Below are 24,606 nucleotides of genomic sequence, written 5' to 3'. Positions count from 1 at the left end.
TAGGATGATTGGTTCAGAGATATTTTTGAGATACAATTTTCGCCCACTAAAAAGGTGGCTGAGAATTGTGCAACAACAACGTCCTCATGGTGCACGTGATAACAGGATACAAACCATTTCTTTATAACCCTTGAGCTACTCCCAATTCAAACCTTTTAAAACAATGGTCTGCCTCAGCAGCAGATCACGCTTTCCCACCTGATGATGGGCGCTTGTGTTGCGCCCGAATCGTCGTGATTTATTTTATTTTATACCTACGTGACTTTATTGAAAGAACCAAAGAGTATAGGATACAAGTGACTTGAGTCATCATTTTGTGTCCGTCACACCAAAGTAATCAGACCAAACAGCGCTTATGATGTTGGTGTCGATGCTATTGGAGGAATTGCAGGTTACGAGATAGCTGGCCGGACCCGCGACGAGCACGCTTCCTCCACGGGTCCCAGTCACTCTGGTGATGCATTTACACACAATGCAGCGTTTGCATTGCAACACAGTGCTGCCATGCTGTATGGAACTAGGTGGCGCTAATGCATACCAATGTTGCATTGGCGAACATTTTTTCGATGTCAAAGGCAAATTTCGGCAGACAAGAGGAAACTAACTACATGTTTTGTTTCAGTGAATTAAATAACAAGCAAAACAGTGCAAAAGTATTAATGGTTTTCATATTTAAGCTCTACATTCTTAAGTAATGGGTGTCCAGCTTGATGAATTATAGATCTATTTTAATAATTGAAATTATTTGTGTAACCATGTGAGAGCCCACTGCAGATTTGTTGTAATTGATACACATCATAAAATATTGTCGTGTAACATGTTAAAGGAACAACACTATCAGAATTTAGAAAAATATTTCAATTTTAAATGTAATGGGATCAATTGCTGCAGATTGGTTTGTGTACTGCGTTATGAACCTGGCGACCTCAAGTTGATAAGCCACAGCTAAAATCAGCAGTGAGTGATTTCTTAAATGGCCCTAGGTCCCTTTAAAAACATGTGCTGGCCAGCGTGGAGAAGTATGGTCAAAACCCCACCCAACTCACATTATGTGGAAAGGCCTTCATCCAGCAATGGATTGACAAAGATCTGGCAATATTTATTTATTATCATTTGATTGCAAATAATTTAGCTCCGAGACTGCCAATGTAGTAAACGCTTGGTTGAATGTCAGTTTATTATTACTGTTTATTATTATATGGATGTGATTTTCACCTCTCAAATAATAGTTAATTTTGCAATCAGCATACACGTGATACCATGAAAGCATTTTCACTTATTCTATGTATTCATTGTTTTCAAAATACAGATTGTAATTTTTTAAGTTCCTATTTTGTTTCACACATCAAACATGGTATTGAACAATGTGTCTACTCAATCCTTTCATCAAGAATGCTTCAAGTCCCCAATATAGTGCATCAATCTAACTTGGCATGGTGCAAAATATCACGAAAGAACAAATACATTCAAAATGCCTTATTGATTTCAACATATTTACAAAATATACATCATTAAAGTAGGAGTTGCTTATCTCATGTGCACGGTTCTGAAATATCCAACAGTAAACTTATGATAAATTATGTATAATATTGACTACATGAGATCAGCTATTTTGACAAGCGTTATATCAGCACACTTAAGCTATAGAAGATGTCCATGAAGAAGTAAACCATCGCCAGCTGTGTTAAAACGTCCCTTAGTGAACTTAGTCACGTGATCATTCTTACTCATTTTTTCCCCTTCGCTGACAACATTGTTACTGCTAAACCTTTAAAAAGAATTTACATTTTTTTTCCACAGGCAACATTTATTAGCTTCCAAAAACGAGATGTTCTGTCCGTTTCAATTGCGAGCTGTCCCATACCCACTCAAAAAACGAACACATTAAAATGTCTCATTAGTGACCATTTATCAATTCGGTAGAGGGAGAAAAAATCCCAAAGGGATGTTTTTTTTCACAGTATGAAAGATGAGAATGCAGCATATTCCTGATTCGCTACGCTTTGCAATCACAAGACTTGAGACAGACACTTAAAAAAAAGCAGAAAATGCAATATCATGGTGTGTTTTTCACATTAGGCACCAGCTTGGTAAATTATATTGTTTTGTGTGTTGCAAAAATTTATTCATGTAGACCCATCCCAATGACGATGCCGTTGTGGTCAAAATTATACGTATAGGATAGGGTTGTTGCTGTGGTAAAATGGTGAGCACACTGGACTTGCAATTCAGAGGTTGCCGATTAATTCCCCTGGCACAGCAGTAAAAGCAATGGGCATGTCTCTTAAATCCCCCTGCCTCTTTCCACCCACCATTATAAAGTCGGTACATCACAGTTGATCAGCAGATTGCATGTGGTGGGGTAAAGTGGAGGTACTAGCACCTCTTTCAAGGCCTCTTTCCAAGCTAAAAGAGGAGGTCAAAAGAGTGACTAAACTGGGTTCTCAAGTTTATGATCTTAGCCTGGTCAACAATGACTACGAAAAAAACCCCCATCATATTAAGGGGCAATCCAGAGCTCCCTTTATTGGAGGCCCGTCTGACAGCAGTGGCATAAGTAAAAAATTACAGGACTGCATCTGTACCTTATACCATATAAACGATAGTGACCGCTTCTTGTGGGCAATGTATATTATGGATAATATTGCATGGATTTTGCTGGTGACTTTATTGAGAACAGGTGAGCCATTACAGTAAATGTCGTAAGCCACCCAAACCATGTGGCATTCGTAGTGTGAAGGGGACTGAGCCTCATGACTTCATGCCAGAGGCCAAATCCTGTTTACTGGTTAATATCAGCTCAGCTGGAAATGCTGTTACAGCGGAGGGTGATGTTGTCACAATCACGACATTTGCCATGATGCTCACACGTTTGATCCTGTACTACGTCATTGTATCCATAGCAACGGAACATTAACGTCAGAAAATCTTTTGACATTTAGTTTTACTCAGAGAATGTTTGTATTTTGTGCTGTAAATCAACAATAAACTGTCACGCATTAATACAAAATAACTCATTTGCAGGTTCATGTATTGAAAGCAATTTATTTTATTTTCACTACTTTACGTGAAAATGTCTTACGCACATTGTGAAACAATGATTGTGTTCATTATCATGTCATGGGTGTACAGAAAACCCACACAACATCAGGCCCTTTCATTTTAGCAAGTGTCAGATGATAGCTGAGAAATTATTGTTTTAAGCAGCTGGTAAAATAGGCTGCCTATAATTATTTCCATATGATGCCCAAGAATTAAGTTACTGCTTCCATTTCATTTGAAAACTAGTAGATGGAATATATAAATTTTAGATTAAGAATAAGCAAGCAACGCAACACAGAATTAGAATCACATTGTATGTAACTGCTAAGGTTCTTGGTTCTAATTCAGGCAACCAAAAGTGATTCAACTGGGTTCTCAAGTGAAGTGGTCTCAGCCTCGTCACTGAAACATCCTTATCATATTAATTTTGTTTTTCTACTTTGGGTGATCAAGGTGCAGCCCTGCAATTGATTGCTCGTGCCACAGCTTGCAGAAAGGCCTTCACAACCTTCACAAGAGATCCCTCTAGAGTGTATATTTGGCCCTGCCAGGCTGGCAAGATGTCTTGAAAGAAGTGGTCGTACCCACATTTTATCCCACCGCACGGGACTCCGCTTCACTAGCTGTGGTGTCCCCATTTGCATTACTTGTTTGCACTTAATTTAGGAGGAATTAAGCTCTGAGAATACAACAACATATAAATGTATATCAGGAAAACTGGTGCGGCAATCTCTGTCAATGTCTCTTCACAGAGATTTCCGAATGGATTCTTCATCACATGGCGTGACGCTGACAGCGTGATTGCAATACTTTGGGAGAGCAAAAGGCAAAGAAATCTACTCGAACAAAGGTAGCGAGTGAATATTGATTTTGGAATGTTTTCGCAATCCCTGTTGTAGTTGCTTTGGTGTAGCCGTTGAGTGTCATTAACAACATCTTAATTTGATCATATATAAGGAGTGTATCACAAGCATGAAGGTGGAGTGGTCACGAGAAAACATCTTAGAGGTTGTTGGTCTGCAACATCTGCTTCCGTGGATCAGTCCCCAACACTGCTCTGCACTGAGTGTGAGATCCGATAGGATGCTTTGTCTTGTGACATGACGATGATAGCACGATCAGGATAGCATTTGGGAGGAGGGGGGTGGGGGAGCAACAATTTTAATATGACAATAAAAGCAAACAATACAATTCTACATTTGAAGCTTTCGTGACTGCAAGGATTCATACTCTTAGTTATTTCGGTAAAGTCACGTAGGTAAAAAATGAAATTAAAATAAAAAAAAAATCACGACTTTTCGGAGGCAACACAAGTCTCCGTCATCAGGTGGGACCGTCACAGCCAGATTTGCTGTATCAAGTGATATCAAGCGAAACAGTAAATCTGGCTGTGACGGTCCCACCTGATGACGGAGACTTGTGTTGCCTCCGAAACGTCGTGATTTTTTTAAATTAATTTTTATTTCATTTTTACCTACGTGACTTTACCGAAAGAACTAAGACTATAAACAATACAAATTAAGCAGCAAAACCTATTTATATATTTTTTCATTAATATTCGTGCCCATGACAACAAGAGCTGCCCCTTCGGCTGACACAATGCCACTGCCTATGGTGGTAAATGGAGAAACCCCGGGGTGAGTCATCAATTTCAATAAAATGCAAGGGACAATTAGCTGCGAGAAAGAGGCGGCAGTAGGAACATTAAACCCTTGAGCCTTACCCTGTTGACCCGATCGCCGGCCTGGCCTGGACATGCACTGCATGTCACGAGCTTAATGTGGAAAAAGGCCGCTAATTATTTTGTTTTACGATAGCCCCACCATGGTGATCAAGAAAACATACCAACAATGGCCTGGAAGCCAACAACACGCACGCTTGAGGAGTATACAGAAAAAGAAGAAAAACAGCTACTTCAGTTTCTGTCACTATGTACGGAACAGCGTGTCGCATGATGCATGCTATGCATGCCTATGAGTGCCTTATAATTTAGAAGGATGTCCATTGAGGTCATTTCAATGTCAATTTTTGTTTATGGTGTTTAAAACAAAATACTCGTGAAATACTTCACAAGTGTGCACTGTTGTGTGCCGTGGGATTTCAATGTTGCAATGTTGCAATAATTTAAGAAGATTTGTGTTTGTTTTTTGTATTGCTATGGTAAATAACTTCTTAAACATGTGTGGAGCGAAGTGTAGGAAACATGTTTTCCTCGTAAGGATATTTTCGTGAGATATAATTTAATTATACATCCTGAAAGTCCTTATTTATATTACTAAACATCTGATAACATATTTATAGTAAGATCTAATGTTTACTCTTGCTTGATATTTAGTATTATCTCATTAATATTCATGGTTAACTCTGTTCCCTTGCATTGCCTCAAGGAACAAGTCTGCTTATCTTTCACAATTTCTGTTTCTGCTTTTAGATTTTTCTTGATTAAGATGCTTACACAGTGCACCTAAAAAGATAACTGCTTGATTTATTAAAACCTATCACAATACCGTTTACCATAATCCTAAAAAACAAAACTGAATACATCTTGATCAACTGAAGATGTTTGCATTCGTATTTATTACATTAGCATAAGCACTATCATCAGCCATGCTCTATCCACTGCTTCACGAGTCGTCATCATCCTTCGTAGTCTCATGATGCAATAATCCATCAAGCTCCTGCACACAATCTGATTGATGGCTCCGTCTCCACGGTGGAGGTATTCTCAGGTGTGTTCTCGCCGGGAGCTGCCGTTCCTGCCCAAGCAGACTTACTTATCAAATAGTTAAATAAACTTTAAAACGAAACTATTTTTTATTTTACCAGGAAGAGCCCACTGAGCTACACAGCTCTTTTTCAGAAGCTACCTGACCACAAATGATTGCACATCGAAGTGACTTATCACGTGGAAATGAATATCAGCCAAATACTCTAAACGCATGTTTCTAAATGTGAAGGGAAAGAACTGGAGGACCCACAGAAAAATCCACACGACCACAGGGAGAACATGCAAACACAAAATATACAGGCGTCAGGGTCAGGATCGAACCCACGAACTCGTGTTACCAGGCGAGGTAGTTAACATCTCACCACCAATTTGTCACCAATTTGTGTCTGTCCTCTGGTCCAAGTGTTCTTCCTTCTGTATTCCGCAGAGCGATAACAAGCATTGTGTACTTTCCAGTACGTAAACTACATTCAACATACATACATAATGGGAATGTTAATTAGCATGAGCATATACATGCATTATCTTGCCATTGCATTTAAATTCACAGTTTCTAATTACATTTCTATGTTTTCACAGTTTCATATGTATTTCTTAATATTAATTTCCAGCTGATTGTAAAAAAAAAAATTGCTGGATGAAGGCCTCCTTATGCCATCCCAGTCCTTGGGGGTTGGGGGAGGGGGGGTTGGCCATACTTCACCATGCTGGTCAGTGTGGCTTGGTGAAGGGGTGACCCAGGTTATTCTTTGGTTCTTTCGGTAAAGTCACGTATAAAGAAAAAATAATAAATTAAATAATAGCATACGACGTTTCGATTGCAACACAAGCAATCATCATCAGGTATAATGAAATAGCGACATAAAATCTAACCAGAAAAAATTATAGACAGACATATAAGCAGACAGATATCACCTAGATACACAGAGCGGGCAACACAGGTACAGAGAGGGGTGATCGTCTCTGTGGGGTGGCCTTAAATAGATTTTATGTCGCTATTTCATTATACCTGATGATGATTGCTTGTGTTGCAATCGAAACGTCGTATGCTATTATTTAATTTATTATTTTTTCTTTATACGTGACTTTACCGAAAGAACCAAAGAATAATTCCTGCAGTCACGTAAGCTCCAAAGTTAAGAGTGACCCAGGTTATCTACTTGCCACTGATGTTAGCCATGCCTGGGAATCGAACTCACATCAGGCGCTTTGTAGCACAGTGCATTAACCACACCACCACCGTTTTATGTTTTTCTTAATCATTATGAACGTAATGTTGTTCGACAATACAAATCACAGATAGAGGGATGAACACACAGGGATATAGTAAACCCAATATTGTCCAGATATCAGCAGAGGGATAAACATTGAAGGCTATATAATATGGCGTTTTGAAAGGTCAGTTGTACTTATGTATGTTGAACAACTTTCACACCATTTCACTTAAACAGCTTTAATCGAGTATCACAAGTAATTAAAAGCAAATGTCATACAATTTTGAACTTGCGTACTGCCATCGCATCGACAAGCTCCGTGACCTTTGTAGAATTGACATTTTATTAAAATCTAGGATATCAATGGCCCTAACTTCATAAACCGGAAAATGAGGTAAATAATATACACCCTCAGATAATTACAAGTTTATTTTTTCTAATTTAAATGCTCTTTTTTTCATGCGAACTATATTTTTTCATTACTCTCATAAATAACAAAAAAATATATAAATGCCATTTAACTCATCCTCCATATGTTATCGTTATTAAAGATATCAATTGCGTGACACAACCCCGAGGTTTGAAAAGTAATACATATCTTAATATACTGTATATATGGTAGAGTATCTTAACAAACCTTACTGTTGAATTTAACGACGACTGCAATGCAATATACTGTACATGTAAGATTTATTAACAGTTACTCATAAAATATATATAATATATGTTCTATCTATGTAAGTATGTGACCACATCACACTGGAATGTAGCCAATCTCATCAGATCTCAGAGGCTAAGTAGGCTTTGAGCCTGGATAACGCTTGGATGGGCGACCACCATGCATAAAACAGGTGCTGTAGGCTGCTGTTGTGGGGCTACGTGTGCACAGAGGAAAGTGCAGCAAGATCCATTGTTGTACTTGCTATGCTCTCAAATCTATGCTCCTCATCTTCACTAACCCTCACTATATCAGTGTGGTGAAGGATGGCCAAATAAACGTTCACAACCTACAGAGGCCCGGCAGACACCACACACATTAAAGCATTTGTGTTACGCGAGCAGTTTTCAATTGAGCAAAATAAATAAATATATGTGCTTCGCACAAGTATTTGTTATACATGGAAGCTGAAAAACTCGACACAGAAATGGCCACTAATAACAGTACTGGTCTGGCAGCCAGTTGTGTAGAGATGGCACTGCCATTCTGCAGTTGGGAACGCATTCTTGTTTTAAAACACAGTTAACCACAAATCTATTGTGTTGTACAATATTTCAATTGTGACGTACATTGACATTTCATGGAATGTTACTTGTGAAAAGTGATATATAAAATAAAAGGATTGGAGGATTAGTATCACCTTTTAAATTCACGTATACTGTTTTTCAAATTATGTTATTAAACACTGATGTCTTTATTGTTCCAATTTGTTTTTTAATAGAAAATAATTACTTAAAGAATCTCTCAAAATTATTTATCTAGGCAGACATGTCAAGTTCGCCATTAGATGTAATGTAGGAACCCATTCGTGGACATTTCAAAAGTACTGCATGACATCAGCTCATGGGGTTGATTTGCAGCATTCTCATTTATGTGAAATATATCCAATCAAGATGCCTTGTGGAGATAAATGTTGTGCTAAATCTTTGGCACAAATATGTATTCAAAGAGCATTGCAAGAAAATTTTCATAAAATATACAAAAAATAACTTAAAAGCCTACTCTACTCAATCTAATGGCAATTTACATATCACAAACAGTTATACATCTATGAAAGTGATTTAGAACCTTACGACGATCTCTAAAAATGTTTGCCAATATATTTTTTGCGTACTTTGAATATTAATTTTAAACAAAACTGTAAGAATAGTTAATGTTGACTAAAATCGATGGTAAATGTATACATATTTCACATGCATTCTCGTAAGCCAATGAGCCAAAAAAATTCACATTTTACGTGAGAAGTCAAAATGCAGTATGGAAGTCACGTAAGTATCAGACATTCTTAGGTCCATTAACCATTTGTTCTTGAACTGTCTGCTGAATATGTTACGTAGAACAGCACTCATGCCCACTCAATCTTCTGTCGGCACCACTACTACTTACAAAAGAACTCTTGTAGCATTTTTGGATGCTCTTCAGATTTCTCCTTCACCAGCTAATCAAGTAATTATGTTCCTGGCAGTGAAAAAAAAATGTACCCCATAATTCAAAAACCTGATGCCACAGTGCCAACAAGCAAAGTTGGACCTTTAATGACTTTTACCAGGCCATTAAAACAGGGCTTTATGCACTCTGTCAAATGAGAGGCCCCGCACGGTTGCATGCTATGATTAATACAAGTAACTATATTCTACAGAATTCGCCTTAAAAGGGGGTGGGTATATCCTTTGTTAGTTATACATACAGCAATTAAATACACCTCGTGTCACTGCACAAAACAGGTAGTCATTCTTTCTGGAATTGGGGAAAAAATTAGTGTTGTGAGATTGTATAATAATTATTGTGTATTTAAACTAATTGTGGGTTAATGCATCGAATTTTTTTGTATTTCCGGCAACACCAGAGTGTGAATATAATTCTTGCCAAAATGTTTGTCAAAATATTAGAAGCATCATTTTTCCTTTTCAAAATATTAACAATGTGACAGGCTACATTATGTGACCAATCATTCATTTAATTAGAAATGTTGCCAATATCTAGCATTAAGAAAAACGGATAGAAACTGACATTAATATCAGCAATGTTGCACTTCCAGCTATATGTGAATGTCCGTGATATTGATTTCACATTCCAATTATAAAATTTATAAATAAAAACTGTATATGGTAAGATACCATATACAGTTTTTGATGTAAGAGGTTGAGAAATGAAATGATCCAAAGTTTCAAAAGCATGAATCGACGTCGATGATTATAATAATAGGTAAAGTAAAATCTTAAAATTGCACATTTTTTACAGATATTTAATACATTAATAATATGCTTTAGTCATAAAGTAAAGCCTGATTGATTCCCAAAACTCTTTATGACATTGGGATGTTCATAAAACTCCTTCCATTCTTTATTTTGTATGTGGAAGAAAACTGGAGTATCCCGAGAAAACCCACCCATACATCATAAAACATGCAAGATTCATACAGATCAGGTCATCAAAAAACATTATTGTACATCATATACATACTTATCACAATCCTGCATGTTTGGAATCTTCCGAAAATAAAAAAATCTACATGATCCATCAACCCCCATTGACAAATAAAAAATAACAAGAAACACGTTTATGTTGTGAAACTTTAAAAACAATTTAGCCAACTCTTTTATTTTATTTTTCGATTTAAATCTTTCGTGACTGCAGGGATTCATCTTCTTGGTTCTTTCGGTAAAGTCACGTAGAATGGAAATAATAAAATAATAAAAATAAAACATAATAATTGACACATTTTTAAATGTTACAGTTTTGCAGCCCAAAATCTAAGACGTTCATGTTCTGTTCCGATTAATTGTTCCTTTTTCAAGAAAGGTCTAAATGTCAAAAGTACTGCCAGCAAAGAACAACGGCTCTTTCTGTCACTGCGTGCATCTCTGCGCGGTTGTGCGAGGAGGGAGTTGGTGTTACGAGGGGGTGGGGGAATCAAGCAAAGTTCTGCAGCCAGAGAGCTCCACGTCTGACCATAACTAATGCAGACGGCTATGCACTGCATTGCCCAGCCTCACATTTGAGAGCTGCTGGACAACTATAAAATGTGCAGAGCTAAAGGGAACAGTGACACTTTAGTGTGTCCAGAACCACTGTGCAATACAAAATGCCGCTGCAAGATGAGACCACGCTAGCCAATGCCCAGAGGCATTTACTCTTGATGTACCAGGACATCACGGGTTTAGTTGCCGGTTTTTAAGCAACAACATACACTTTTTAACATGTAGGCTTTCGCGATAAAAAGAAATTGAAGCAGACAAAACACCTTAAACACTGGAAAAATGCAAAGCCACACATGCTTTTAAAACAAGTTGTCTTCGTTACACACACTGTATGAAACTTCTCTTGTGATTTTCTGTGTGTAACGTGTTTTTCTTTCTTCTTGTGCATTTGCATCCCACCACCGAGGTGTGTTTCCTATGAAATAGTTCCTGTTGTTGCTCTTTAAAAAAAAAAAATCCGATTCAGCAACATGCTTAAGATTAATTCGGGGCCGTAGCGCACGCATTGTCTTTTATTCATTTTATCCTCAACAAATGCCGAATCGCCCGGAATGCACCCAGTCTTGTCAGATCTCTGAAGCTGAGCGAGGTTGAGCCCGTCATAACAGGTCGGGCAACGTGGTAAGCAATAGAGGGCATCGCAGACAAATCCGCCGTTGAACATAATTCTGTGCTCCCCGCATCAATTGCCCACAGCATTCAGCAACCCGGACTGGCGAGCGGAGTGAAGTATCGTCAAATACCCAGATCACCAGCATGGCGTGGAGAGGCCATTGTGAAGCAGTGTCACCATGAAGGGTTGTCCACCCCTCTCGCTACACGAGTGCAAATGGCAAAACCCGTTCCAATAAAATTCGAGACAAAAGAATGTCACGGTTTGTAAAAGACAACTCCGCAGTCTAACTCGGTGTTATTCTTGAAAGCTATTTATTTACCAAATTTTTTATTGCATTAACATTTCGAATTAAAGAAGTATATATTATCACGTGTCCACGCCCACACACAGACACGAGCGACATGACGCGCCGCTAGGAATGTTAGCACAGGTGCTGTATGTGGTCACGACTGGATGCCTTCGGCTTTAAGAGGCAGAAATTTCAACGTCTTTCTCAGGTCGACGTCAAATACCGCACCGAGGTAAACCCAGACGGATAAATGCACACTGCCAGCTTGCGCATGGCTTTCATGTACTGTAATATATTGCATATATATGAATTATATACTTTATCACGGCTGCTTAGCAGAGGCCCAAAGGTCAGCAATGGTCAGCACCAAACAGCACTTAAAACTGTCCAAAGTCGAACAGCGCGGTGGAAAGAAGGAGAAAGAGAAGTGTTGTTCCCTCCAGCATGGCAGGTGAGCGCAGCAGCGTGGATGACATGAACCGTCAATCTGATAGATACAATCCTCAACATTTGAAGAGGAATCGTTAATGGGTTAAGTTCATAGGAACAGTCACCATTGCAGTAGCAATCGAAGAGCAATAAGAAAGTGACGGAGCCGATTGGTTTTGTATCATCAACCAACATAAACTGCTTTACTCTGAATTCAACCAAATAAAGCGAGAAAACAACTGGTGCTCGAGCCTAGACATGACAATCGTTTTCCAGCTGAGGTCGAATCTGTGCTCTGTATAAGTTATGCTCTGACGCCTGTATATTTGAAGTTAGCAAGTTCTCCCCGTGGTCGCGTGAGTTTTTTGTCCAGGTCCTCGGTTTTTTTTTCCCTCCACGTTTATAAACATGCATTGATACCATTTAGATCACTTTGCTGCTATAAATGTCCAAATGATAAACCACTTGTTGAGTTATCATTTGTGGCCAGGTCACTTCTGAAAAATAAGGTAATACCTCCGTGGGCTTTGCCTGGTATGATGTGGATGGTTTAGTTATGTTTGTATGTGTTTGGGTGTTTTGTTTACCTTTTTTGTACTTTGCACGACCATAATGTGTTTTAATTGTCTGTTGTTGTAACGTTCGCACCCCCCCCCCCCCCTTGGACATGTGTGAAAAATAACTTTCTAGCTAATCGGATTCCTCCAGTAAATAAATAAATATTCTTATTCCTATTCTGAGCAACTGTTGTTTGGAATGTATCTCACACATTATGTATATATTTATTATGTGCCAAGCCTTCTTTTGAGTGTAATATCGAAAATATATGTTCGTGTATTGCATAACAAAACCATTTCATTTAAATAATTCCCTTTAATGTAATTTAGGAATGAAATATAGCAAAAGGTTCAAAGGAAATACATTCGTCCTAAATAAATGAGGATTTGTAAAATTGCAATTCATGTTTTTGTAAAACATTTGTTCCACAAAAACAAACACCAATTTTTTTGTTTACATTCGTGATCTTTTGCAAGAAATTACAAATAAGCAAGACGATGACATTCGTGAAATACTGTTATATGATTCTGGCTGTCATTTTGTATGCTTTCCCATTGGACACGAGATTAAAATAAAATAAACCGTAGAGAATGTTTGGTTGGTTGTCACATTCAGAATGGTCCCCGTCTGGCCCTGGTCACCACTGGTCTGAGAGAATGACAACCCGCGCTCCGTGTGTGTGGTTAACTGCCTCTCTCTGGGGCCTGCCTTGTGGTGCTCACCGCCGAGACAGAGAACAAACAACATGTGCCCCAGCGTGGCAAGTGCGAGCAGGCCCGCACGTGACCAGCCGCAGCTTCCAGACTCAGACGTCCAGTCTTTCTTGTTGACATGTTATAATAATAACCACAGCCCATCTGTCTGCACGTACTGGCTCAGTGGAATAAGCATCTCATGTACCCGTATTGCAGTTTGAACACCACTGCTTGATATATGTGTTCCAGTGATTCAGTAGCAATCCTATTATATTCAGCAAAGTCTCACTGGGTCTCAAGACTCTTTTTTTCAGGAGGCTCATCCCCACGGGATGTTAGGCCTATTTCAATAAGGTAATGGTTTTTTGGAATGCAGAAGAAAACCAAAGTTACTGGGGATAATTCATGAATACATTGGTATAGTGTTCAAAGCTCCTCATAGATTCCAGAATCCATTTGGCCAAATGTGCTTCAAGAAGTTATATTTGTATTTTGGAACAAACCTGCGTAAACCCGGATAAAGCCCACCTATATGAGGGGATAACACTCCAAGATCCGCATAGATGGGATTTATAACCCACTTTCTGTTCTGCAATCTGCTAACAATCTAGTAACCTATGCATTTGGGATTTTCACAAATATGCATGATCCAGGAACCCTTTTCTTCCAAATACTGCAGCACTGCTGTATTCCACTATGCCTGGCTGATGTTATGACGTTAGTGTCATTTATTTTAGGTGTGTTTCCAACATATTTGGAGGAGGGGGTGGTCAAATAGCATTGAGAATGAATTGAAATAACAAGTTGCACTGACATAAATTTGATGCCCTTTTAATTTAATCTTTAAAATGTACACTTAACAAAAATTAGGTCATTGTATTCCAATTGCGCTGTCGGAATCATGTCACAGCACGAAGTGTCCATTTGTAACTATTGCAGAGCACTCCAATACCCCTAGTGTTTGGGAATGACGTGTTGAAGGTGCTATCAGATAACTACTTCTTTTCCACACATGTCTGATGCACGGAAGTAGAACTGATATTTTTAATTATCAGAGCTAGTAATTCTATCAAATTAAGTGCAAAACCGATGTTAATGTGAATGGTTTTTTTTTTTCGCAGTCAGTGGTGACTGGAGTGCTAATATATGCGAGCGGTTTGAACCCTGTTTGACCTTAGTTCGATTCCCGGCCACCACGAACATCAGTGGCACGTGCTGTGTGAACTGTTTCGTGACCTCCCACTTCACCATCCCACACTGACCAGGAATAGTGAAGTATGGTCATATAATCCCGACGAACAATATGGCATGGGGAGACCTTTATCCAGCAGTACAAAATTAATATAATTAGAAACAATGACAAAGGACTGAACATATATATTTTAAATATAAGTATTAAACAAATTACTTGGATTGTTTCAGTCTGCTTTGCAAAACTATTTGACTAGTCCACACATACACATAACTCTTGATGATCATGTCATGAATACATTCGAGTATAGCCACCAATGAAACAATAAGACAACCATCTATTTGTGAATTATTTTACTATTTAACAGCGTATCTAATATAACAGCGTTTCAGTGTAACAAATAATTGCATACATAGCCCTTTTGTGCATTTGCTCGACCAAGTAAAAACAAATCACAATAAATTAATTCATATAACCATTATATAACAAAGATGTTGTCAACATTGTTGATGAATGAATTTTTGACTGCTAACCCACATCTCTGTAGAGTGTAGAGTAATCTTAACAAAACACATTACAGCACTACTTGTGCTGGCAAGGGAATGGCATTTTTCATAAATGATCAGAGTTAATATTCGTAACCCATAGAGTTATTTATTGCCAGGTCACATTATAAAGAAAATCCACATCTAATATTCATCTTCTTGGTTCTTTCGGTAAAGTCACGTAGAAGGGAAGTAATAAAATAATAAAAATAAAACATAATAAAATAATTCTCACGACGTTTCGGCCACAACGCAAGCAGCCGTCCTCAGGTGAAGACCAGGTCTGTCGGGGAGACGCTTCTACGTGACTTTACCGAAAGAACCAAGAAGATGAATCCCTGCAGTCACGAAAGCTTTAAATCGAAATCTAATATTCAGTTTATATGTTGAAAAGTTCAATGTATATTTGTCCAAATGTATTATATGGTTAGCAACTGTGACAACATCGCGGTGGGGGGGGGGGGGGTATGGTATTCATAAACGGTCAATGTAACCATATGGATCCACAGGGGAAAATATAACGACTAGTGTAACCTGGACATATTTTTGACGTGAGTTTTATTGTTTGGCCATGGAATTCAGGAGCCGAAGCTGTTTAAAACAACACAAACAGTGCTAATGCTGAGCAATGCTTTCTCACAAGTAGTCATTAGAGCACATGGGAAAAATAAACAAATGTCCTAGGCCCACTGAGTGTCCTTCCTCCTCCTCCTCCCCCTCTTGCTCGCTAAAGTCTGTGGCCCGATATAGCAAGGTCCATGTGCTGACCTCTTTATCAGACTTAGCAGCATCGCTGCACATGCTTTCACTCTGCCGTGTAAACAAGGTCTGGGCACGGCTTAGGAAAAAAGGCGGAAATGGCATCTCGCACTCAATCGCCTTGGGGCGCGGGGGTTTAGTAGGGGCGGGGGGGGGGTGGTGGGGGGCGGGGGTGGTGGGGGGTGGTGGGGGGGCGGGGGGTAGGGTCGCATGCGGAGGACACGCAGCTGGTGGGGTAATGTCATTTCAACGTTCGGTTTCTTCCTTTGCGATTCCTCAGATGGGGCATGTGAATGTCGCCCCTGCAGTCATCTGCGATGTCCAACGACTGCCACTAATGTAGATATCGGATGACAAACAACATAGCGAGCCTCTGACTGAAAGTAATACCGTCCAATGGGAGCAATTTGGCACAATGGGCACGTCTTATTCCATTGGCTGCAAAAAGTGAAAATAATTATGTTTTAATTGTAAGCGTGTTCGGCTTAATGAGCGCTCAGTGACAACCGTTGATTCAAAATATATATAATAGGCGGAAACATGATGTAGACCTGAAATATAGTGACATAAAGGAAATGCAAAATTTCAACATGTCAAGTGCATTGCAGTGTCAAATAATATTATTTTAAGTCCCCTACAAATACCTAGAATAAGATGCAATTAAAACGGTTCTTGAAATATTAAATGATACACCACCACCACAGTAGCTACAACATAGGGCATATGCATTAAAAGTCACATTATATATTATTAACTTTACACTATAAAAAAATGAATATAATTAGAAACAATGAGCTTCTTTAGCCGATGCCAACAATGACAACAGGTTCGAGGTTTATACACCGTGGAATGCAGGGAATTGGAGTCAAATTTATATTGTTCCAAATTAAGCCAATTCCTTGCGTGCCTCCTCTGACAGGCAGAAACCAACATGGCAATGTAAGTATAGGTTACTAATAACTTTGCATAAAAGTGCCATAGACTTTCTGAGTCCTGAAATAACACTGGAACCCACCCAAATACTTATGTCCAATTAATATAATAAATACTCTTTAATTATACATACAGGAAACCATCCCACACGTTTATATGCATTGAGATTCACAGGGGGGTTATGAGAAACCATTCTGTTCTGTTCAGGTCCCCCCCCCCTCGCCCACCACATGTAAGTGTGTGTACTCTAAATATAGACAATTATGTAAGCAGCATAATTGTATATACATATGTTCAAGTAAAAAAGACATTGTCAATCATGTGCCTTCTCTACTCTCATAGATGTGATCAAAGCCTGACTGCAGAGATTATATCTTAACCAGTGTTCTCATTTAAAGCTAATTAAGATAATTTGCCATTTGGAAACAGGTCACTGAGAACAATTGAGCAAGGTCATTTATGCGTGCGATACCACGTGAGGCAAAACGAGACTTGAAAATGAAGCTTTCATCTCAAGAACACAACAACAGCGGCAACAAAATGATGGACGTGTGCCCATATCACAGTACTAAGTTAGAGTACCACTGTCCATGGCAGAGCATGAAGCCAACATGGCTTAGATTCGATGTTTGCATTCAGACAGCCACCCAAGATTAAAACCAGGTTCTCAAGTGAAGGGCATTGAAGGACACCAATCACCACACAAAGAACCAAGTGAAATCGTTTCTCTTCACTTAATTCAGCTTAGACCAGCTCTCGAGTCTTTTTTAAGTGCTGCATAGCGGATGATAGACACACAGTGAACTATTATTTGCACAGCATGAAAAGCATTGTCTGGTGGTTGGGTGCATAATTTATTGGGAGCTCTGTGGTGTCAGTTTTTATGTTATTGATACAAAACCTTCACGTTATTGCCATTGTTTGAGAGGCAGTAGTACTGGGAATATATCAGTGACATGTAACACTGACATGTGGTCGTGCTACACCTTCCCCTGTGCTATTCAAAAACTATCCTAGGATCACCAGCAGAACAATTCCTTGCTTGAATCAATTTGCTGAATCTGGATGTCCACCAAAGTATCGACAATGCAACCCTGGAATAGTTTTGCTCTGCACACTTTTGTCCAATGTATGAAATCCCAAAGCCAATAAGAATATACAATGAATCATAAATAATAGCCCAAGAAATGGCCAGCAGTGCACTTTGGCAATGACATAAAAGTTAGAGTCAAGTAAAAAAACACACACATACACCACTCCTCCCAAAAACTGCATCATTTCAATCAACGTTCTTTCTTCCTTGTTCAAGAGAAGAATTGAACTCATGATCAAACTAGGTCAGTTTTCAATCCCATGCAAGTATTTCTATGGGTTAGATCAAAGAAAGCAATGAAATGCAGTGGTGACAGCACGAAGCCCTGATGTATGCCTCGTATTACATAAAAACCCATTGTGTGGTAACCCATCCACATCGTATAGCACATTAATCCATGCTTTCATCCCACTTGGCTTTCAGAAGCAACCAAATATATGACTGGACATTGCTTGGCTTTGCTTGAGTGCCACCCAAAATGATTTCCGCATCGGAGGCTGAATTAAAATTGATGAAGGTATATCGAGAGCATTCCAACAACTTCAGCATAGATCCACATCTTTGTGGTAGGACCTGGTTGATGGCTTTTGTCTGCTTGCCACTTTGAATAGCCTGTTTATAGCATTGCATTATAGTAAAATTAAACACTTTGCATATTTGTAGAAGGCAATGTTGCTTTTGGAACACATCTGTAATTCATGATGGTATATATAAATAAAATGGAAGAAAGGAATGTAATTGCAGGAACAGTGTTTTCAAAACATGCTTCTAAAAATACTTTTTACCTGTTATGATGTTACATTTTGACTTGTGTTTTGAGGACGCACAAGCTAGACAAAGCAGTATGGGACTCGTTAGGGATTACTGGATTTTGTATATTTTTACCAAGCTTTCTCCGTGTTGCTGTCCTTGTACCAAAGCCTCAATGTTCAACATTTAGTATTAACTGGTTGCGTGCATCTAATTCCTCTGAACGAACAATACATCTTGACAATTTTCTCATGTAATTACTACAACTAAAATACATTTATAATGTAAGAATTTGTCAATACACCGCTGGATGAAGACCATTCCAATGATGTATGTATGTTGTACATTCTTCGCACTGTATGTAGCCAAACGTGCGAATCGGAGGTACGAGGGAAGGACAGGAAACTAAACACAAAAATAAGTTTGAAAGAAAAGAGTTTTCAATCTCGATTTAAAAGTGCATAGCCCCAGTGGCTTCCTAATACACGGTGGGGGGGGGGGGGGGGGCGGCTGTTTGACCACGCAGTACGTTGATTAAAGGGAGGCGCATGAGCAGTTCGGATATCATGGCGCCATTGATGTTATCCATCGCCAGGAATTAAACTGAGGTCACCATGTTTATAATTCAGCGCACCGCACCATTGTGATCCCCCCCTCCCCATTTAATTCTATAAAAGTGAAAATGTTTGTATGCCATTGGGTGTGTAATATAATGCAAGCAATATAAAATAAAACAATGTTAGAGGTCAATTAATTTGGAGTCACAAGACATCTGGACCACAAGGCACTCCTCCACAATAACATCGGTTGTTTTTCTTCAATCCCCTACCACGACTGCACCACCTCTGCCCACCCAGTAACATAATAACTGGGTACACCACAGTTAGTTGCATTGGCAGGTCGCGTAAGCTGGGGCAAAATGTGGGTATACTCCCACCTTTGTTTAGATGTCTGGCAAGCGTGGAAGGGACTCTAATGTCCTTCCTCTCATTGAAGCCATCCCACCAGCTACAGTGGCCGTCAGTAATTGTAGGGCTGCACATTTGCCTTCCCTAAATGCCACCAGGAGACTCTCAAGCCATGAAAGAGGACCTGGTGCTGTGGGAAGGGTCGTGTTAGCTGGGGCGGGGGGAGGGGTGGCAGTTGTGTTGCGTTGTCGAAAGACTTTCTGTCGTCGCCTATCAGTTTGTAGCCTGGAGCAAGGAGCAACCGGGTGTGCCTTTCATGTGAAGATTTGATTAATCCGGCCGTAAGATAATGTGGGAAGCAGCGCGAGGGAAGGTGCAACGGAGCGGGCCGTTAATCAGCGGAGCAGGTACAATTACGCAGATTAAAGGGCTCGAGTCACCGAGCGGTGCGAGTCGTCGGCCACTGTCAGATATGAGGAGGAAATTACGGAAGAAACGGGATAAATGGACTGGGTGATTAGGTCTTTGAGGCTCTGTAATCATTCCACCTGCTATAGATCCAAGGACCTCATCTCTGTGTCATTTGCTCCCAATGCATGTATGTAGCTCCCAGCCGGAGGTTGAAGCCAATCGTTCTTCACGTTCCAAATATTTGGCTCATTATCGTAGCCTCGGTGGTAAAAAAACAATCACTTGCAATTATTCCTGCACCTTTCCTGAGTATAGCGTGAGGCCGCTAGACCTTCTGTCATTCACGTGAATTAGACAAAAACCTTCACTCAACCCTTGTATGCTTCTCAATATCGCACACTGCTTAAAACCAGACTAAAGAACTAAAAATGTATTTAGCAAAATTTTATTCATACTCAACATATATGTTTACACATACTGTGTGTATATATGAGTGCTTTGAAATCCCTCTCTACTCTACAGTATTTCTAAAATTCCAATACAACACCAAAATATAAAGTTTTTATGATAAATTAAAAAAGACATAGTTTTATCATTAAAATAACTACTATTATTGTAGGCAAACAATTATTGTACACAAATAATAAAAGCATCCCGCTTATTAACCAACTCTGATATTACGTGTCACGATCACGCACAATATTATAGACATCGTGAGCATTAATAAAAGATGTGGAGCCGTGTTTTGACTCGGGCAACAGCCACAGGCATGGCCGGTGCCCCTGATTTATCTGCATTCTCAGTTTATCACACGTCATGTGCCTCGATGAGGACATCACAAGACACTGGCTATGCTCAATAGATGAGGTTTCATGTGATTTTAGCTGCCTACAGCTATGGTCATGGGACCTGGAAAGGTCTCAAAATATTATTCAGAGACAGCCACAATCTGTTCCAGTATAATCTGAAGTCTGCAAAAGTCAAGAGACAACTTTAAATTTAGAAGTTACAGTACTTTTTTACTCACTGTTATGATCAACATATTGGTAAAGTCAGCAGATAGAGCAGTGACTGTTGGTTGCTTTATTATCGTGTTTCCATGATAGATTAATGTTTTATTTCAGAGAAAATGTGTTCACATAAACATGACACAGAGGTGCAATTATGTGGAGAGCTGTAATATAAAATAGCCATGCTGCTTTGTAGAATGTATTTTATTTTTGTGTGGTTGTGGAAAGCAGTTCTATTTTTACCCATAATGCTCCACTCCAACACGTGAGTTTATGTACGGTCTTACTTTTTTTTCATTTGACGAGGCTCCATAATTTCAATAGAGTGTTCTTGTCAATAGCATCTGCTAATGCAGCAGAATTTGTTAAACCTGACTGCTGCCGAGGGCAAAAAAGTCTAATCAAATCCATCCAGTCATGTAACAATCTACGCAGCATCAACAAATGAGCTGATCTTATTGCTCCATTTCTAGGGCGTCTCTTTTCTTGAATGCGTTTCCATTTTGACTGCTACTCCATTATTCTCAACTAGCTGGTTTGCCCGTCCTAGGACGGAAGCTGTAATATTTACGAAAAATTGTCCAGAGTATAATTGTATCTTGTGTAAATTTAATGGCAGTGAATCTTGCACAAAAGTTTGTCATCAAACACTTCACTGCATTTCGCTGTAGCACTGTATTAATGGCAGTGATTCTTGCAAAAACTACGTCATAAAACACCTCACTTCATGTCACTGTAGCACTGTATATAACAGACCTTCAATTTGTTCAAATGCACTGCTCTGATACTTTATTTTCTTCTGCTTTTGGTCGCTGGGGTTGAAATAAATTTTAATTCGATACAATATCTGGAAAATCACCGATAAATGTCTATTTTACCATAATTTAGAAGCATAAATTAGACTTACACTTTGCCTCAAGTGCTGAAGAAATAAAGACACCAAATCGACTTTGTTGCTGCATATAATTTTTTATTAGATTCACTTTCAATAAAGAAACGTCAAACTTAAAGCGAATTTGCGAAAAAAATATTTCTGCTCGACCTCCACTCTGTGAGTGTAAAAATCCACCCGCTCATGAATATTAATGATGGGGGAGGGGGGGGCATGTGGAGTGACGTCACACGCGTTACACACATAGTATAATTATTGTTTCATATTATCCAAATGAGGTATGTCCTCTACCCCCTACATTCCACTACAGACAGATGCCAGTTTTGAAACTCACCACGCACTGGGCAGAATATAACTCTTAAATGCTATCATGGGTAATGTCGAACAGGTTGCAACTTTACATTTTAACCGTTAAATAAAACTGTTTATAATTACTATTGTTCAAATTACCTTCAGTTATATATTCTAAGTGGTAAAACATCAGTGAACGGTTGTAAAAGTGAACAGGCGTGTATCGAGTGCCTCTCCACTGGAGCATCGCAATCGGCCTCTGCCTCGTGACACTGTCTCAGAAATATGGCGCTGGGGAAAGAAATGTGCTTATTATTATTATTGATCTATGAAGCCGAGGCATACGTTTATTATTTTGCCGATTCTCAAAGCTAATCTTTTAGAGAGAAAAAAAATCATTGAATGCAACGGCTATACATAATGAAACATATTTCCCATTCTTGGCTTGCATTTGAGGATTTTGTTCTTTTTTTGTCCCTTTCAACATTCCACACATCCCCTTGTCCATCAGTAACGATTAATTACATACCTGCTCCGATCTCCCACTCACAGTGGCAGGAGGTTTCATCAAGTGGTTGGCAATCGTTACCTGCATAAAACCCACCCCTTCCCTGGATGAAAAGGCTTCTTTTCCAAGGAATGTGTTGTTTTCAAGCAGCTTGCAGCCAGCAACACGGGTAACCATGTCATGTCAATGGCCCTTTTCGGGAGGCATTGACCAAATTAACAATGCTGCAGAAACATTTCACACCCAATGCGTGACCACTGGCGATGATTTATTGATTTCTGCATGCACCAGGCAATCTCTCCAAAGAAAATGACAAAGCATCGTTTTTGAAAATCTCTCTGTATTTTTTATTCATATATAGTATGAGGAGAAGATATGGTTAAACATGAGAAACACTTTGCATTTCTTAATTTTTTTATACACAATCATAAAAATGCGAGCACTACAGACAACATAACATGAAAATACACTTTGCACTCTGATATATGCAGTATGTTAACATATACTTAGAAAAGCAATGCGTTATTTTCCCCAACAAAATCAGTGGAAAATGTTGATGCAGATGACCCTAATTTCAAAGAATTTCACATTGCAATTATATTTCCACCGGCAGTCGAACCCCGTTTCCATCCAAAAGAAGCAACCAGATCCGCAAGTCTTTGGTAAGTGCTGCTTTTGGAGGGGAGTGCTGCGGGTAGGAGTAGGGGAGTGTGAAAAGAAGACAGATACTGCTCCATACATCCTCATGGGACTGGCTGGGAACATTTCTTGTGAAGATCCAAAAAGCTGCGTTTTCTCGAAGTTTCCCCTGTGATTTGGCTCCCGCTGCCGCATTTGATATCCATAAGCTTTGCCAAGGTTAGAATTATGAGAGCTCCACAAGCTAGTACATCTGTGCACATATGTACACGTGTATATCAGTCCCGTGATCTTTTTACCGTTTTGATGGAGAGTCCAGAGGAAAACCCAATTCTCATTATAGAAGCTGCAAAAGAATGTCAAATCTGTTGATCTTGTGCAAGCCTGTTGAGAGATATGTGGCGTCCTGGTACATACTAATGCAGGCTGCAGGGCCCCTATCCGTTCTCAAACACCCGTCACCATTGTCAAAGAGAGCAACTCATCCCAGGTCGCGTTTGTACCGAATCCTGCATTTACGAAGAGCGTGACTTTAGATATTATGTTTTATTTTGGACATGGCATAGATCGAAAACAATATGAATAAATGGGAAAGCTGGCTGAGATATTAACCATAAATGTGCATTTACATGTACCCTCCACTTAATATTTACCGTCAGAATCGGTTGTATATTTATTCACCAAACTAATTGTTGATATATGGGGGCCCCAGTGCTGTTGTAACCCCCCCCCCCCACCGCCTCTCATCAGGGCTTGTCACGCAGGGTTTTTCAGTTCAAAGAATGGATTCCATTTGTACATCATCTGTATTAAATTGATTATTCTCCTCCAAATGTGTCAGCCAGTATAGCTGCAGACCATTATGCCTGGCAGAAATATAAAAAAATAGCATAATTTTCATGCGGAAGCCACAATGGAATGTCAGACAACAGATAAATAACCATATTCTTAGGTTTTTTCGGTAAAGTCACGTAGGTAACTTTACCGACTTTACCGAAAAAACCTAAGAATATGAATCCTTGCAGTCACGAAAGCTTCAAATCTAGATAAATAACCAGTTCGAATTGACTGATGGGATAGGGTGACGGCGATCTGCAATTCATCCAAGTAATTTCATACCCATTTGCTCACGCAAGTTGTACTGATAGGTACACTTACCCATGTGCATTAACATTAGACAAATACACTTTGGACATGAAATGGATTTCAGAGTACTTCATTTAATCTCATTAGATATTCATCATCATGATTATAAAACGTGAGGCCAAAGTATTTCAGAACTATAAAATCTTACTGAGCCACAACTTGTTTTCTTATTAAACTTGCCAGAGAGCGACTTAATTGAGTGCACAATTAAGTCATTTTTTTAAGCAAATGACATTTTGCTGTGTTTTTGCTTTAATAG

General features: G+C 39.2%; 1 long non-coding RNA gene across 1 annotated transcript; it reads left to right on the top strand.

Annotated features, from left to right (window-relative positions):
- Positions 1 to 360: 360 nt before the first annotated feature.
- LOC133347974 (uncharacterized) lies at positions 361 to 11,453 on the top strand. The gene is made up of 3 exons (XR_009755760.1): positions 361 to 454; positions 3,795 to 3,892; positions 11,380 to 11,453. It is a non-coding gene; the product is annotated as an uncharacterized LOC133347974 (long non-coding RNA).
- The last annotated feature ends 13,153 nt before the right edge of the window (positions 11,454 to 24,606 follow it).

The sequence above is a fragment of the Lethenteron reissneri genome, chromosome 26, assembly GCF_015708825.2.
Source record: "Lethenteron reissneri isolate LAM-NWPU_2019-01 chromosome 26, ASM1570882v1, whole genome shotgun sequence".
Classification (NCBI taxonomy): Eukaryota; Metazoa; Chordata; class Hyperoartia; order Petromyzontiformes; family Petromyzontidae; genus Lethenteron; species Lethenteron reissneri.
This window is presented reverse-complemented; position numbering and strand designations above follow the sequence as displayed.